General features: G+C 40.2%; 1 pseudogene; it reads left to right on the top strand.

Moving 5' to 3' along the window:
• The first annotated feature begins 7,803 nt into the window (after positions 1 to 7,803).
• LOC149244871 (putative anthocyanidin reductase pseudogene) lies at positions 7,804 to 8,358 on the top strand (annotated as a pseudogene).
• Positions 8,359 to 17,618: the final 9,260 nt, after the last annotated feature.

Genomic DNA, 17,618 nt, shown 5'->3' with positions numbered 1-17,618 from the left:
TACAGACCAAAGAAACCCTACTTAGTTGTTGAATAATTATATTGTTCTCTACCATGGACAGACTAAACCATGACCCTTCTGCTGATGTGCTTTCATTTCTGCCAAATATTGCACAACTCGCCTATAATATATTAAATAACACAATATTAACCCATTATCTTCTTCATAAATCTCATTATAGTTGAATATTTTCATAAATCTCATTATAGTTGAATATTTGCATAAATCTCATTATAGTTGAATATTTGCATTGTGCTACACCATGTACATACTATGGACCAAAGAAACCCTCATTAGTTGTTGAATAATTGTATAATTGTATTGTTCTCTACCATGGACCGAAGAAACCCTCATTTGTTGTTGAATAATTGTACAATTGTATTGTTCTCTACCACGGACCGAAGAAACCATCACCCTTTGCAGCTGATCTGCTTTCATTTCTGCCAGATATTGCAGAACTCGACTATAATATTTACCATGAGGCAGCAAACAGTGGAGCGATTTATTGGTGAAAACTGTTGGGTATTTTTGATGGGGAAAATACCAAAAACCAAACATTCAAACACACAGAGGCAATGCTCTGTTTTACCTCCACAGGATCCTCTTGTGCACAGGAAGACTTAAAAAATTTCACTGAGTAACAGAGTATTTCACCACCATAAAAGATTTCTATTCATTAAAACAAGTATTTCACCACCATAAAAGATTTCTATTCATTAAAACAAAAACTGATACATCCTCTTTTACTGAGAGGGATTTTACCAAAAAAAATACTCTGCCTCTTTTACAAAATGATTTTTACACTGCTGTGTAAAATCTTCATTCACTGCTGTAAAATAAAATTTACCTCATACTGCTATAAAACAAATTACATACTCCCCGCACTGCTGTGCATTTTCATCTTGCAAATAAAACAAAGGTCAACAAAAAACTTGCGCTCCGCCATTTTCGTATTTCACTTTACTTCACCACCAGTAAAAGGAACATACATATTTTTAATATACGCTCCCACGGTTTTTCATTTTTACATTATGCAATGGTATGCATCACCATAGCTTTCATGGAAGTCAACCCTTTTTGCTGCAGCAAAAAAAAACTTTACACCACTGCCCGCGGCACTACACTATATTCTATATATATAACTAAACCTATGTATATGACCAAAAACATAAAAAGAACAAAAACATATGTGCCGTAAACAAAAAATTAAATCATATACCAACTCTCAACAAACAACAATAAATTCATTAAATTCCTTTCGGCGGTCAACGGAATGTCTAATACTCCACGCAATATTTAATTTGATGCAGGCCCGTGCACCTTTAGGAGATCGACGGCGGAGGACACGCAACCAGATCGGACGATGGAGAGGATATCGGAAGGCAGATTTTCACCGAGCTTTAACTTCCGATGGGTTTCGTTTGCTGATGTCATGCGGGTGACACGCGTCGCCTCCAAATCGCATCGGAGCTCAACAATACGGAAACCACTTTTCATGGATGGCGGTGCGATATGATCCTGGCCGGTTTTATGGTTTTGTTCGGTGGTTTTGGGCTGCGTACGTAGCGCGTTGAAATTACATTTTCAACACTCCCCTTTAATTTCAATTGTTGGGCATTCAGTCATACCCAAACACTTCCTCAAAAATTCAAAGCTTTTCTGATCCAGCGGCTTTGTCAAGATGTCCGCAACCTGTTCTTGAGTCCTGCAGTGTTCTAGGACAATTTCTCCATTGTTCACCAATTCTCTGATGTAGTGAAACCTTGTATCAATGTGCTTCGTTCTCTTGTGAAACACTGAATTCTTTGACAATGCAATAGCTGAGCTATTGTCACAAAATATCACTGTCGCTTTTGCCTGCTCTTGGCCTAAGCTTCTCAACATTCTTCTCATCCACACTGCCTGACAAGATGCTGCTGTCGCTGCCACATATTCAGCCTCTGCTGTGGACAATGCTACAATGGACTGCTTCTTAGAAGCCCATGAGATGGCTCCTGAACCCATATTAAAAACATAACCGGAAGTGCTCTTCCGATCATCTACACTTCTAGCCCAATCACTGTCAGTGTATCCAACCAAATTTGAATGTTCTGAGGTATTATATAAAATTCCAAACATTTTGGTACCTTTGACATACCTCAAAATCCTCTTTGCTGCCTGCCAATGTGCCTCCTTTGGCCTCTCCATAAATCTGGAAATCAAACTAACAGCATACATAATGTCAGGCCTAGTAGCTGTTAAATACATAAGGCTGCCCACAATGCTTTTATACAAGCTAGGATCAAAATCCTTGCTGTTGTCCTCTCTGCTGAGCTTTAATCCCATCACTGTGGGAGTGATTGCTGCCTTGCATTCTTCCATCTTAAATCTGCTCAAAATTTGATTTACATATCTTGCTTGAGATATAAAAATTCCTTTTTCATTTTGCTCTACTTCTATGCCTAAGAAGTATCTCAAGAAACCCATATCAGTCATTTCAAATTCATCCTTCATGACTGATTTAAAATTCTCAATAAGATAAATATCATTTCCAGTGAAAATAACATCATCTACATACAAGACAACAATTAAAATTTTACCATCCTTTTCCTTGATGTAGACTGTGGGTTCTCCTTCACATTTGTCGAATTCATTCTCCAATAGATATGAATCTATCCTGCTGTACCATGCTCTTGGCGCTTGCTTCAGCCCATAAAGAGCTTTCTTCAATCTGCACACTTTGTGCTCTTCACCTTTCTTCTCATATCCGAGAGGCTGTTCCACATAAACCTCTTCCATTAACATTCCATTTAGGAATGTTGATTTCACATCCATTTGGTAGACTTTCCATTTGTTTTGAGCTGCTATGGACAACACTGCTCTCACGGTTTCCATTCTTGCAACCGGGGCGAAAGTCTCCTCATAATCTCTCCCATACTGCTGCTTGTACCCTTTGACAACCAGCCTTGCCTTGTGCCTTTCTATCTTGCCTTCGGCATTGCTCTTGGTCTTATAAACCCATTTCACACCAATGACTTCTTTGCCTTTTGGTAACTCAACCAAATCCCATGTTTTGTTTCTCTCTATGGCATTCATCTCCTCATCCATAGCTTCTATCCATTTCCTATCTTTGATTGCATCCTCGAAATGAATAGGATCATCAACATGACAGTACAAGGCAAATAAGGAATTCATTCCTTCATCATAAATGTCACTTAGATTTCTAAACTTCTTACCTCGTTCACTTGGTGTGCAAGTGCTTGAAGATGCACTTGAATTTCCTCCTTGTGGTGTGCTTGGAGAAGCACTCTCATTGATCCTTAATGGTGTACCTTGCTGTCCTTGTGTTGTCCTCAATGGTGTCCCTTGCTGTCCTTGTGTTGGCGCTACTGTTTGGGGATGTATTTCAGCCACCTCCTCATCATCTTCATCATGAGACAAACAGTTTTTAATGTTCACTGTTTTCTCTATGCTTCCATCCCAAGCTTCCTCTTCAATGAATTGAACATCCCTGCTGACAAAGAACTTCTTGGTAGATGGAATGTACAGCCTGTAGGCTTTGGATTCATCACTGTATCCAATGAAGATGCATTTCTCCCCTTTGTTGTCCAACTTCCTCCTTAGTTTATCTGGAATGTGTGCATAGGCCACACACCCAAAAACTCTCATGTGGGTGATTCCTTGCTTTCTCCCACTCCATGCTTCTTCTGGCACTTTGTTCAAGACTGCTTTTGTAGGACACCTGTTCAATATATAAACTGCACAATGTACAGCTTCAGCCCAATACTCATTTGGCAAATGCTTTGCCTTCAACATGCTCCTTGCCATCTCCATGATGGTTCTGTTCTTCCTTTCAGCAACTCCATTTTGCTGTGGGGTGTACCGAGTTGTAAACTGTTTATGAATTCCATTTTCTCTACAAAACTTTAGGAATTCATTGGAGATATACTCACCTCCTCTATCAGTTCTCAATACTTTTATGTGCAGCCCGCTTTGGTTCTCCACAAGTGCTTTGAAGTTTTGGAATTTCTCAAAGACTTCACTTTTGTTCTTGAGGAAATATATCCAAGTCTTTCTTGTAAAATCATCAATGAATGTCAAGAAATATAGGCTGCCGGCTAATGATGGAGCTTGCATTGGTCCACACAAATCTGAGTGGATGATCTCTAAGGGTGTCTTTGCCCTTATGCTCTTCCCTGATGGAAAACTTTCTCTATGTTGTTTTCCTAAAATGCAGCCTTCACATAGGCTGTCCGGTTTCTCTATCAATGGTAATCCCTTTACCATTCCTTTCCTACTCAACAAATTTAGACCTCCAAAATTTAGATGCCCGAATCTCAAGTGCCATAACCAGTTCTCATCCTTTGGCACGCTTTGGAAGGCCTCTTGGGTGACTGCTGCCATTTCCTTCTTGTTCTTCAAGTCTGCCCGGATCCGGAGAGGGAACATCCTGTTCCTTGTCATCTTCACTTCAGCAATGCATCTTTTGCTGGGTGGTATATCCATGATGGTGCACACATCATTTACAAAATAAACATTGTAACCCTTTTGGATAAGCTGTCCAACACTCAATAGGTTACATCTCATTCCGGGGACATAGTAGACATCTGCTATGGTTTTCCTTTCTCCTTGTTTTGAAAATATTTTTACCTCCCCTTTTCCCATAACAGACACTTTACTATCAGTTCCTAGTGTGACCTCTGATTTCAAATTCTGATTTAAGGCTGAAAAGAGGGCTACATTCCCTGTCATATGGTTGCTGCAACCTGAGTCTAAAAACCATATGTCCTCACTATGTGTTTCAGCCATGTTACAAGCTAATAGGACATTTTCTTGACTGCTGTTTTCTCTTGTAACATTTGCATTTTGTCTGTTGTTCATATCATGCTGTTTCTTTCTACAATCACTAGCATAATGTCCATACTTTTTGCAATAATAGCATTTAACATTAGATTTATCATACCTTTGTCCTTGAGCCTGATACTGATCTCTTTGTTGGGTGCTGCCTTGACCTTGGTTCTGATTTGTATTGTTGCCTCTTCCTTGTGCATTTGATGGGCTGTTCCTTCCACCTCTGTTCTGGCTTCTACCTCTTCCTCTTCGGTTTCCTCTTCCTTGACCTCTTCCTCTTCCAAAGGACATCTGGGTCTTGAAGGCTTGCTCAAGGGATGAGTTTTCATTCCTACTCAACCTCTGCTCATGAGTTATCAGTGATGCATGTAGCTCATCAACTGAATATTTTGAGAGATCCTTTGTCTCTTCAATGGTTGTGACTATGGCATCGAACCTTGAGGGTAAGACTCTCAATATTTTCTCCACTATTCTTCTATCTTCAATTGTTTCTCCATGAGTTCTCATTTGTGTGACTACTCCAATCATATGAGTGAAGAATGAGTCAATGTTATCTGACTCCTTCATGTTCAAGTTTTCAAAATCCTTTCTCAGCATTTGCAATTTTGCTGTCTTCACTCTCTCCATGCCTTGATAGGCTGTCTTGAGAGTTTGCCATGCTTCATGTGATGTTGTAGCTGCTGCTATCCTTGGGAATATACTCTGGTCCACTGCTTGATACAACAAGACAATGGCCTTTGCATCCTTCTTCCTATTGAGCTTCAGCTGATCCTTCTCTCCCTGAGTTAATGCATTGAACTCAGTTTCATCTGCTGGTTCCTCAAACCCATATTCTACTAGTTCCCATATATCTTGAGCGATGAACAAAGCTCTCATGGTTATAGACCAGTAGTCATAGTTCTTCCCATTAAAGTGTGGGAGCTGGGTGTTGAACATACCCATGCTTGTGCTTGCCATTCCTTGCATCTTGAACTATGGTTTTAAATCCTTGACTGTGATTTTTTTTAAAAAACTGACTGTCTTCAGCAATAACAAAAGAAATGCCTTTTGAAGAATACCTGAATCCTTCGCTGTCTGAGTCTTCTGTCTACCTGAGAGGTTTTGCTGCAGCAACAACCTTCTCCCTTCAGCTTCTTTAACTTCCTTAAAGAGCCTGGTCCTGCTCTGATACCACTGTTGGGTATTTTTGATGGGGAAAATACCAAAAACCAAACATTCAAACACACAGAGGCAATGCTCTGTTTTACCTCCACAGGATCCTCTTGTGCACAGGAAGACTTAAAAAATTTCACTGAGTAACAGAGTATTTCACCACCATAAAAGATTTCTATTCATTAAAACAAAAACTGATACATCCTCTTTTACTGAGAGGGATTTTACCAAAAAAAATACTCTGCCTCTTTTACAAAATGATTTTTACACTGCTGTGTAAAATCTTCATTCACTGCTGTAAAATAAAATTTACCTCATACTGCTATAAAACAAATTACATACTCCCCGCACTGTTGTGCATTTTCATCTTGCAAATAAAACAAAGGTCAACAAAAAACTTGCGCTCCACCATTTTCGTATTTCACTTTACTTCACCACCAGTAAAAGGAACATACATATTTTTAATATACGCTCCCACGGTTTTTCATTTTTACATTATGCAATGGTATGCATCACCATAGCTTTCATGGAAGTCAACCCTCTTTTTGCTGCAGCAAAAAAAAAACTTTACACCACTGCCCGCGGCACTACACTATATTCTATATATATAACTAAACCTATGTATATGACCAAAAACATAAAAAGAACAAAAACATATGTGCCGTAAACAAAAAATTAAATCATATACCAACTCTCAACAAACAACAATAAATTCATTAAATTCCTTTCGGCGGTCAACGGAATGTCTAATACTCCACGCAATATTTAATTTGCTGCAGGCCCGTGCACCTTTAGGAGATCGACGGCGGAGGACACGCAACCAGATCGGACGATGGAGAGGATATCGGAAGGCAGATTTTCACCTAGCTTTAACTTCCGATGGGTTTCGTTTGCTGATGTCATGCGGGTGACACGCGTCGCCTCCAAATCGCATCGGAGCTCAACAATACGGAAACCACTTTTCATGGATGGCAGTGCGATATGATCCTGGCCGGTTTTATGGTTTTGTTCGGTGGTTTTGGGCTGCGTACGTAGCGCGTTGAAATTACATTTTCAACAAAAACAGCAGAATCATAGAGTGGCGTTTAAATGTAAGGGATGGGGTTTTCAAATATGCTTCGAATGCGTAAATGGATGGGGTTTTGAAATATTTCTATGATATCCCGTAAATGGAGCATCTCCTCTGGGAATTAATTACGCCAGCCTGACAGATTAATTCCCTAACACCGCCGCTGGTTTGGTGAAAGGAGGTATGGTTAAGTGCTGAGTGCAATTTGCATGAAGCTGCTGTAAATTTTGGAAAACATGTAGTGTGATTTTTGCAAATCATCCCATAGCTGAGTGTGCTCTACAGCGTTCAAAAGTAAATTGTGTGTAGCGTGGCCCTGTGTGAGGCTCACTATAACTGCTTGTGTGACGACTCCAAATCTGGAGGCCCCTACGATTTGTATCTATATCTCAATAGAAACCATCGGTAAAGTGGAAATTGATCTGCTATGTTTTGCCCATTTAGTATGAGCTATCCATGGATTTGGTAAAGCGGAAATTGATCTGCTATGTTTTGCCCATTGAATTTACTAGCTATCCATCATTGTTACTGAGAACAACAACTCTGTTCAGAATATTTATATTCTCCCTCCACCTCAGATTTTTCAACATATTATTGTTTCAAGATATTATTGTTTCTCACTATGCAACTAACACCACCAGAAGAATGACATATGAACACCGGCTGCCGGAACAACTTAAATCACTTCGCTCTCTAACAAAGAATATACGCGATATATTAAATAATCTTGAGTAGACACGGAGAAAAGAAAAATGGCCTCTGCAACTCCCGCATGCAAAACCTCCTTTTGTGTGACCGGAGCAATAGGGTTTGTGGCCTCCTCGCTGGTCAAGCTCCTACTGCAACGGGCTCACACTGTCCACGCTACTGTGCATGTCCCAGGGAACGTAGCGAAGGTGCGGCATCTCCTGGACATTCCGGGCGCTGGGGAGAGGCTCAAAATCTTCAGTGCGGATCTGGTGGAAGAAGGCAGTTTCGATGCTGCCATATACCGTTGTGATGGCGTTTTCCATGTGGCCAGTCTCGTCAACTTCAACCCCAACGATCCAGAGCGGGACGTGATGAAGCCAGCAATCAACGGAACGCTGAATGTTCTGAGGGCTTGCTCAACGGCCAACACTGTAAAGCGCGTTGTGGTCACATCGTCTGCGTGCACAGCTTCCATAAACGAGTCAGAGGAGCAGAATCAGTGCATTGACGAAACTTGCCGGACAGAGGTGGATTTTCTCCGCTACAAGAAGCCTCTTGCATGGATCAAATCCCTTAATACTGCGCCTTCCACAATGGCGGGTTGGGTTATTTTATGAGTGAAGTTGCGGATCTGATCATGTTTAAAAACCTTAGATCCGCCATAGATCAATCAGATCGCGTTCTCAATAGACAGATCAGCCATGATATTGCAGGTCTGACGCCCCTGATGGAAAATCCCCATGGCAGATCTGCTGGGGAAGCACAAGAAGCCCTGGCACTGGGTCTAGGCACTTCATTGGCTCTTTTCGGATCCAAATTTCTCATCCTACAGGCAGAACCATCATGCAATGGGTCAGTTCTGGTGCTGGATCTCAAACTCTAGAACTGAGGATAGGGATCCCTTGAGGCCTTGAGAGACTTCTCTTTCAAGTTAAACAACTTGAAGAACTTCTTCCCCTCTCTTCTTACCACATAACTAGCAAGAGCTCTTTGGTGGTAACCCTTCCTCTCAGAGGAGGAGGAGGTGCAGCAGGACAGCTCATCCCTTCTCATACAAAGATGCAGTACACTCTAAGAACCCCAAACCCCCCGAGACCCTTAAACCTAAGCCCTTTTTGGTTGACATCCCTTCTCATACAAAGATGCAGTACACTCTAAGAACCCAAACCCCCCCAGACCCTTTTTGGTTGATAAGATCGAAGAAGTTCACTCTGTTGAAGTCAACCATGAACATCTTGCAACCCAACTTCAAGAATTTGCAGAAAGAGCCATTATTTGATAATAGTAAGCATTATGAAAAGGCCTTAGAAGAAGGCCCCTCTTCATGGGAACTGCGGGGCTCTTCTTGACTCCTTGGTTCAGAGATTTTGATACAGTCATCACACCTGTATGGATGAGGCTTCCAAACTTATGTGCCCACTTATGGCATACTCGTTTCTATAGAGCTATAGGCAACACCTTGAGCAGTTTCTGATGGGAGACTACTCCCCGGAATCCAAAGGTCTCTACTCATATGCCATAGTATGTGTGGAGTTAGATTTGAGCAAATGAATTCCACACCAAATCAATCTATTACGAAAATACTGCATCCTATATTTTCGATGGGCCCCCCCTTGCTCTCCACCTAGAGTCTTGGATTTGTATCTATATCTTAATAGAAACCATCATCGGTAAAGTGGAAATTGATCTGCTATGTTTTGCCCATTTAGTATTAGCTATCCATGGATTGGGTAAAGTGGAAATTGATGTGCTATGTTTTTCCCATTCAATTTATTAGCTATCCATCATTGTTAATGAGAACAACAACTGTGTTCAGAATATTTATATTCTCCCTCCACCTCAGATTTTTCAACATATTATTGTTTCTCACCATGCAACTAACAGCACCAGAAGAATGACATATGAACACCGAACAACTTAAATCACTTCGCTCTCTAACAAAGAATATACGCGATATATTAAATAATCTTAAGTAGACACGGAGAAAAGAAAAATGGCCTCTGCAACTCCCGCATGCAAAACCTCCTTTTGTGTGACCGGAGCAACAGGGTTTGTGGCCTCCTCGCTGGTCAAGCTCCTACTCCAACGGGCTCACACTATCCACGCTACTGTGCATGTCGCAGGGAACGTAGCGAAGGTGCGACATCTCCTGGACATTCCTGGTGCTGGGGAGAGGCTGAAGAATCTTCAGTGCGGATCTGGTGGAAGAAGGCAGTTTCGATGCTGCCATAGACCGTTGTGATGGCGTTTTCCATGTGGCCAGTCCCGTCAACTTCAACCCCAACGATACCGAGCGCGACGTGATGAAGCCATCAATCAACGAAACGATGAATGTTCTGAGGGCTTGCTCAACGGCCAACACTGTAAAGCGCGTTGTGGTCACATCGTCTACGTGCACAGCTTCCATAAACGAGTCAGAGGAGCAGAATCAGTGCATTGACGAAACTTGCCGGAGAGACCTGGATTTTCTCCCCGACAAGAAGCCTCTTGCATGGATCAAAGCTCTCAATACTGCGCCTTCCACAATGGCGCGTTGGGTTATTTATGCTTTTATGAGTTAAGTAGCGGATCTGATCATGTTTAAAAACTCCAGATCCGCCATAGATCAATGAGATTGGGTTCTCAATAGACAGATCAGCCATGATCTTGCAGGTGTGACACCCCGGATGGAAACAGATCTGTTGGCGGAAGCACAAGAAGCCCTGGCACTAGGTCTAGGCACTTCATTGACTCTTTTCAGATCCAAATTTCTCATCCTATCCGCAGAACCATCATGCAATGGGTCAGTTCTTCAGATCTGGTGTTGGATCTCAAACTCCATCTAGAACTAAGGATAGGGATCCTTTGAGGCCTTGAGAGACTTCTCTTTCAAGTTAAACAACTTGAAGACCTTATTCCCCTCTCTTCTTACAGCATAACTAGGAACAGCTCTTTGGTGGTAACCCTTCGAAGAAGTTCACTCTTCTGAAGTCAACCATGAAGATCTTGCAACCCAACTTCAATAATTTGCAGAAAGAGCCATCATTTGCAGATTTAACGGACTATGGCCGCTATCTCACTATCTCTATGCATGGATCCATGCAAACTAGACTCATCATTGTAAGGTCAATTTTTGTTCAAAATGTTATTTCATTGTCCTATTTGATAATAGTAAGCATTATGAAAAGGCCTTAGAAGAAGGCCCCTCCTTCATGGGAACTAGGGGGCTCTTCTTGACTCGTTGGTTCCCAGATTTTGATCCAGCAACTGCAGTCATTACCATGACACCTGTATGGATGAGGCTTCCAAACTTACTTGCCCACTTATGGCATACTGGTGTCTATAGAGCTATAGGCAACACCTTGGGCAGTTTCATGATGGGAGACTACTCGCCGGAATCCTAAGATCTCTACTCATATGCGATAGTATGTGTGGAGTTAGATTTGAGCAAAGGACTTCCACACCAAATCAATCTCAAGATAAATGACTTTGTCTAGTCCTAGACACTCATTGCCACCAATGAGGGCATTTGGAGAGCAAAAATGAATAACGATAACCTCTCCAAGCCCAAGTCCAAACGATGGGCCCCTTGCTCTCCACCTCGAGTCTTGGATTCTGATTCCTCCAGCTCTGAAGACGAAAGTAGCGATGCAGAAATGGATCAAGCCCCTCATCGTGTGGTCCCTTCCATCGATGGTCCCAAGCAGTCCTCCGACACAGCTACCACTCAGAAATGCGTCCATTTGACCTCCTCCTCGGATTCAGAAAAGGAGGGCTCCCGTGTGGAGAACCCCAATCTTCAAGTGATTATTGCTCATTCAACCCACAACAATTGGGTTGAAGTCAAAAAAATGAAAGGGAAAAAACTTCGTGTTGAGGCTTCTACCAGAAGAACGAACATTTTGTTGAATAATAATTTCAACTGCACGGCTGTCATGGCAAAAGCGACTGCAAACAACATTTATTTCCGAAAACCGCCTATTCTCCATCACACCGCCTTTATTGCAATGGTGGTATTTTCTCAAACTCCTCCGATCACATTCACTTACTAACGCTTGTCCACAACAACTTTTCCAAAATCCCTTTTCATCCGAGCGTAAACTTGAGCAGAAATGGCGCGATATGGTTGACAACCGGTTGATACAAGCCTCCACCAATGAACTTGCTTTAAGTGAAAGTTTTGTTTTGACCGCCACTTTCTCTGTAAAAGGAATTAATGTAAATTTAATGTGATAGGTAAAAGTTGGTAAAGTTTTTTTTAAGTTGTTTTTTTAATTACTCACAGGAGTATGACACAAAAAATGTATTGTTATGTTTTAGTTTTGGTTGTTCATTGTATATAAAAAAAAGCGTTAAACTCGCAGTAGTGAAGGTGAAATGAGAATTTTTCGAGGAGGTTGGATGTAATGCACACACGAGTGTGAGGGTAAGGGAAATGTTTTGTTGAGAAAACATATATGCAATGTAATGAAAAATAGATGCACCAGTGTAAATGGGATTTTTGTATTGTTCATTGAAACAAAAGAGAATGCGCAATAGCGCAATTGTAAGGTAATTATTTTTCTTGTAGTTGCATATGAAATGCAATAGAATCAACAAGCAAATGTAAGAGATTTTTACAACAGTAAATGTAAGTTTTATTTTTACACAGAGTAGTGTAAAAATTTTCAACTAAGACAGAGTAAAGTTTGCAAGGAGACAGAGTAATTTTTTTTGTCAGGACCAAAGTTTTTTTGTGTAGATCCCTCTGTGAGAGGAAGAAGTCTCTAAGAGGCAGTCTTTTATTAATGAATACAAAAAGTTTTTGTGTATGTTGAAAACCTCTGTTCTTCTTGACCAAACAATTTTAAGCTTCCGTGCGTTAAGATCGTGTGATAAAACAGAGTATTATTTTCTGTTCAAGTTATTTTGTTTTGGAATTAAAGAGAAAAATTTCCAATAGTGGTATCACAGCTTGTCGAGGCTCTTGGAAGGTGTCAAAGAAGCTGAAGGAAGGGTTTCTTGCTGCAGCAACTTCTCGAGGAGAGTAAAGACTCAGTCAAGAAAATCCAAGGTATTTCTCAAGCTAGGTTTTTGTGTCGCTCTTGAAGACAGTCAATTATTTTAATACACAGTCAAGTATTTTGAAGAGTGCAAGAATGGCTGGAGGCAGGACTTGCATGGGTATCTTTAATACTCAACTCCCACAGTTTAATGGGAAAAATTATAACTATTGGACAATAACCATGAAAGCTTTGCTTGCCTCACAAGACTTATGGGAATTTGTTGAGGATTGATTTGAAGAGCCAGCAGATGAAGATTAGTTTAATAACTTGACATAGGCAGAGAAAGATCTCTTGAAGAGCTATAAGAAGAAGGATTCTAAAGCCCTCTTATTTTTGTATCAAATAGTGCATGAGAGTGTGTTTCCAAGGATAGCAGTAGGCAAGACATCCAAAGAAGCATGGAAAACTCTCAAGACAACCTATCAAGGCATGGAGAAAGTGAAGACATCAAAACTACAGTTGCCGAGGAGAGATTTTGAGAATCTATGCATGAAGGAGTGAGATAATATTGACTCATTTTTCACACATGTGATTGGTCTGGTCACGCACATAAGGTCTCATGGAGAGATTTTTGAAGAAAGGAGGATTGTGGAGAAACTATTGAGTATCCTACACTCAAGGTTTAATGTGATTGTTACCACCATAGAAGAGACAAAGGATCTCACAAACTTCTCAGTTGATGAACTACATGCATCACTCATAACACATGATGAGAGGTTGAGAAGGAATGAAAACTCATCTCTAGAGTATGCCTTCAAGACCCAGATGTCCTTTGGGAGAGGAAGAGGTCAAGGCAGAGGAAACAAAAGAGGAAGAGGCAGAAGCCAAAACAAAGGTGGAAGAAACAGTCCAGCAAATGCTCAAGGAAGAGGTAGCAATGAAAATTAGAACCAAGGCCAAGGCAGCAGCCAACAAAGTGGACAACATCATGCTCAATGAGAAAGGTATGAAAAATCCAATGTCCAATGTTACTACTGTAAAAAATATGGGCATTATGCAAATGAATGTAGGAAGAAGCAGCATGATATGAGTAATAGAACTAGTGCAAATTTTACTAGAGAAAACATCAGCCAAAACAATTTGTTTTTAGCCTGTAATATTGCTGAAGAAAAGAGTGAAGATGTATGGTTCCTAGACTCCGGTTGCAACAACCATATGACAGGAAACATAGCCTTGTTTTCTATGTTAGATCAGAACGTGAAGTCACAAGTCACACTAGGGACTCATAATAAAGTTTCTGTTATGGGAAAAGGAGAAGTAAAAGTTTTAACAAAGAAAGGTGAAAAGAAAACCATATCAGATGTTTATTATGTTCCTGGAATGAAATGTAACCTCTTAAGTATTGGACAACTTATTCAAAAGGGTTCCAATGTTTTCTTTGTGAATGATGTATGCACCATCATAGATAGAGCACCCGGCAAACAATGTATTGTTGAAGTGAAGATGACAAGGAACATGATGTTCCCTCTCAGAATGAAAGCAAATTTAAAAAATAAAGAAGTAATTACAGCGGTGACTCAAGAGGCTTTCCAAAGTGAACCAAAAGATGAAAATTGGTTGTCAGATTTGGACATCTCAACTTTAGATGTCTTAATTTGTTGAGCAGAAAAGGAATGGTAAGAGGATTACCATTGATAGAGAAACTAGACAGCCTTTGTGAAGGTTGCATCTTGGGGAAACAACACAAAAAAAGTTTTCCATGAGGGAAAATCATAAGGGCAAAAGCACCCTTAGAAATTGTCCACTCAGATTTATGTGGATCGATGCAAACTCCATCACTTGCAGGAAGCCACTACATATTAACATTCATTGATGATTTTACTAGAAAAACTTGGGTTTATTTCTTGAAGAACAAAAGTGAAGTGTTTGAAAGATTTTGCAATTTCAAGGCACTTGTGGAAAACCAAAGTGGGCTGCATATCAAAGTTCTGAGAACTCATAGAGGAGGTGAGTATATCTCCAAAGAATTTCTACGGTTTTGTAGAGAAAATGGAATTCATAAGCAATTTACAGTAAGGTACACTCCACAGCAAAATGGAGCTGCCGAAAGGAAGAATAGGACAATCATGGACATGGCGAGAAATATGTTAAAGGCAAAGCATTTGCCAAATGATTATTGGGCTGAAGTTGTACATTGTGCAACGTACATTTTGAATAGATTCCCTACAAATGCAGTGATGAACAGAGTGCCGGAAGAAGCATGGAGTGGGAGAAAGCAAGGAGTCACCCACATGAAAGTTTTTGGATGTGTGGCCTATGCATACATTCCAGATCAGCTAAGGAAGAAGTTGGATAGCAAAGGGGAGAAATGTATTTTCATTGGATACAGTGAGGAATCCAAAGCTTATAGGTTGTATAACCCATCCACCAAGAATCTTATTGTAAGTAGAGATGTTCAGTTCATTGAGGAGGAAGCTTGGGATGGAAGCATAGAGAAAACAATGAATGCTAAAAGCTCTTTGTCACATGATGTAAATGATGAGGAGATGGTTGAAATACATCCCCAAACAGCAGCACCAACACAAGGACAGCAAGGGACACCCTTGAGGAGAAATGAAAGTGCTTCTTCAAGCACACCACAAGGAGGAAATTCAAGTGCTTCTTCAAGCACTTGTACACAAAATGAAAGAGGTAAAAACTTCAGAAATTTAAGTGACATTTATGAACAAGAGGCAGCAAATGAAGGTATGAACTCTTTGTTTGTTCTATATTGTCATCTTGATGACCCTGTTCATTTTGAAGATGCAATTAAAGATAGGAAATGGATAGAAGCTATGGATGAGGAAATCAATGCCATAGAAAGAAACAAGACATGGGATTTAGTTGAGTTACCAAAAGGTAAAGAAGTCATTGGAGTTAAATGGGTCTACAAGACCAAGAGTAATGCTGAAGGCAAAATAGAAAGACACAAGGCAAGACTTTTTGTCAAAGGATATAAGTAGCAGTATGGGAGAGACTATGAGGAAACTTTTGCACCGGTTGCAAGAATGGAAACAGTGAGAGCAGTTCTATCCATAGCAGCATAAAACAAGTGGAAAGTTTACCAAATGGACGTGAAGTCAGCATTCCTAAATGGAGTGTTAATGGAAGAGGTTTACATTGAACAACCTCCAAGCTATGAAAAGAAAGCACAAGAACACAAAGTGTGTAGATTGAAGAAAGCTCTTTATGGGCTTAAGTAAGCACCAAGAGCATGGTACAGTAGGATAGATTATATCTACTGGAAAATGGATTTGAAAACTGTGAGGGAGAACCCACCCTCTACATCATAAAAAAGGATGGTAAATTACTAATTGTTGTGTTGTATGTTGATGATGTTATTTTCACACGCAATGATGTTTAACTTATTGAAAATTTCAATAGAGTCATGAAAGAAGAATTTGAAATGACTCACATGGGTTTGCTGAGATACTTCTTAGGAATAGAAGTAGAAAAAAATGGAAATGGGATTTTTATCTCACAAGCAAAATATGTTAAGGAAGTGTTGGAAAGATTTAACATGCAGGAGAGCAAGGCAGGAATCACTCCCACAGTGATGGGATTAAAACTCAGCAAAGAGGACAGTCGCAAGGATTTTGATCCTAGTTTGTACAAAAGCATAGTTGGCAGCCTCATGTATTTAACTGCAACTAAGCCAAATATAATATTTGTTGTTAGTTTAATTTCGAGATTCATGGAGAGGCCAAAGAAGCACATTGGGAGGCAGCAAAAAGGATTCTGAGGTATATTAAAGGTACTAAAAGGTTTTGCATTTTATATACTGCTTCAGAATGTTCAGATTTAATTGGATACACGGATAATGATTGGGCTGGAAGTGTAGATGATCGGAAAAGCACATTTGGTTATGTTTTTCACATGGGTTTAGGAGTTATTTCATGGGCTTCTAAAAAACAACCTATTGTAGCATTGTCTACAGCAGAGGCAGAATGTGTGGCAGCTACAGCAGCAGCATGTCAAGCAGTTTGGATGAGAAGGATGTTAAGGAGCTTATGTCAAGAGCAAGTAAAAGGAACTGTGATTTTTTGTGACAATAGCTCACCTATTGCATTATCCAAGAATTCAGTGTTTCATAAGAGAACGAAACACATTGACACAAAGTTTCATTATATCAGGGAATTGGTAAACAATGGAGAAATTGTCTTAGAACATTGCAGAACTCAGGAGCAAGTTGCTGACATTCTGACCAAGCCTTTGGGGCAGAAAAGTTTTGAATTTTTGAGGAAGTGTTTGGGTTTAACTGATAACCCAGTAGTTGAAATTAAAGGGGAGTGTTGAAATAATAATTTTAACTGCAGCGCTGTCTGGATTCCACCATGGCAACAACGATTGCAGACAGCATTTATTTCCGAAAACCGCGTGTTCTCCATCGCACCACCTTTCTCACAATGGTGGTATTTTCTCAAACGGCTCCAATCACATTCACTGCCTCACGCGTGTCCACAACAACTTTTCCAAAACCGATTTTCATTGGAGCGTAAACTTCAGCAGAAATGGACCACGCGATATGGTAGAAAACCGTCGGATTAAATCAATGGTTGATACAAGCCTGCAACAATGAATCTGCGTGAAGTTAAAGTTTTGTTTTGACCGCCAGTTTCTCCGTAAAAGTAATTAATGTAAATTTAATGTGATAGGTAAAAGTTGGTAAAGTTTTTTTTAATTTTTTTTTTTTATTACTCACAGCAGTATGGCACAAAAAATGTATTGTTATGTTTTAGTTTTTGTTGTTCATTGTATATGAAAAAAACGTGAAACTTGCAGGAGCGAAGGTGAAAGGAGAATTTTTCCAGCAGGTTGGATGTAATGCACAGAGCATTGTGAGGGTAAGGGAAATGTTTTGTTGAGAGGACACA

Source organism: Pinus tabuliformis, chromosome 7, assembly GCF_031772625.1.
Source record: "Pinus tabuliformis cultivar Carrire ecotype Pingquan chromosome 7, CPIR1, whole genome shotgun sequence".
Taxonomy (NCBI): Eukaryota; Viridiplantae; Streptophyta; class Pinopsida; order Pinales; family Pinaceae; genus Pinus; species Pinus tabuliformis.
Note: the sequence above shows the minus strand (reverse complement) of the source record. Positions and strands in the feature narration are given on the sequence as shown.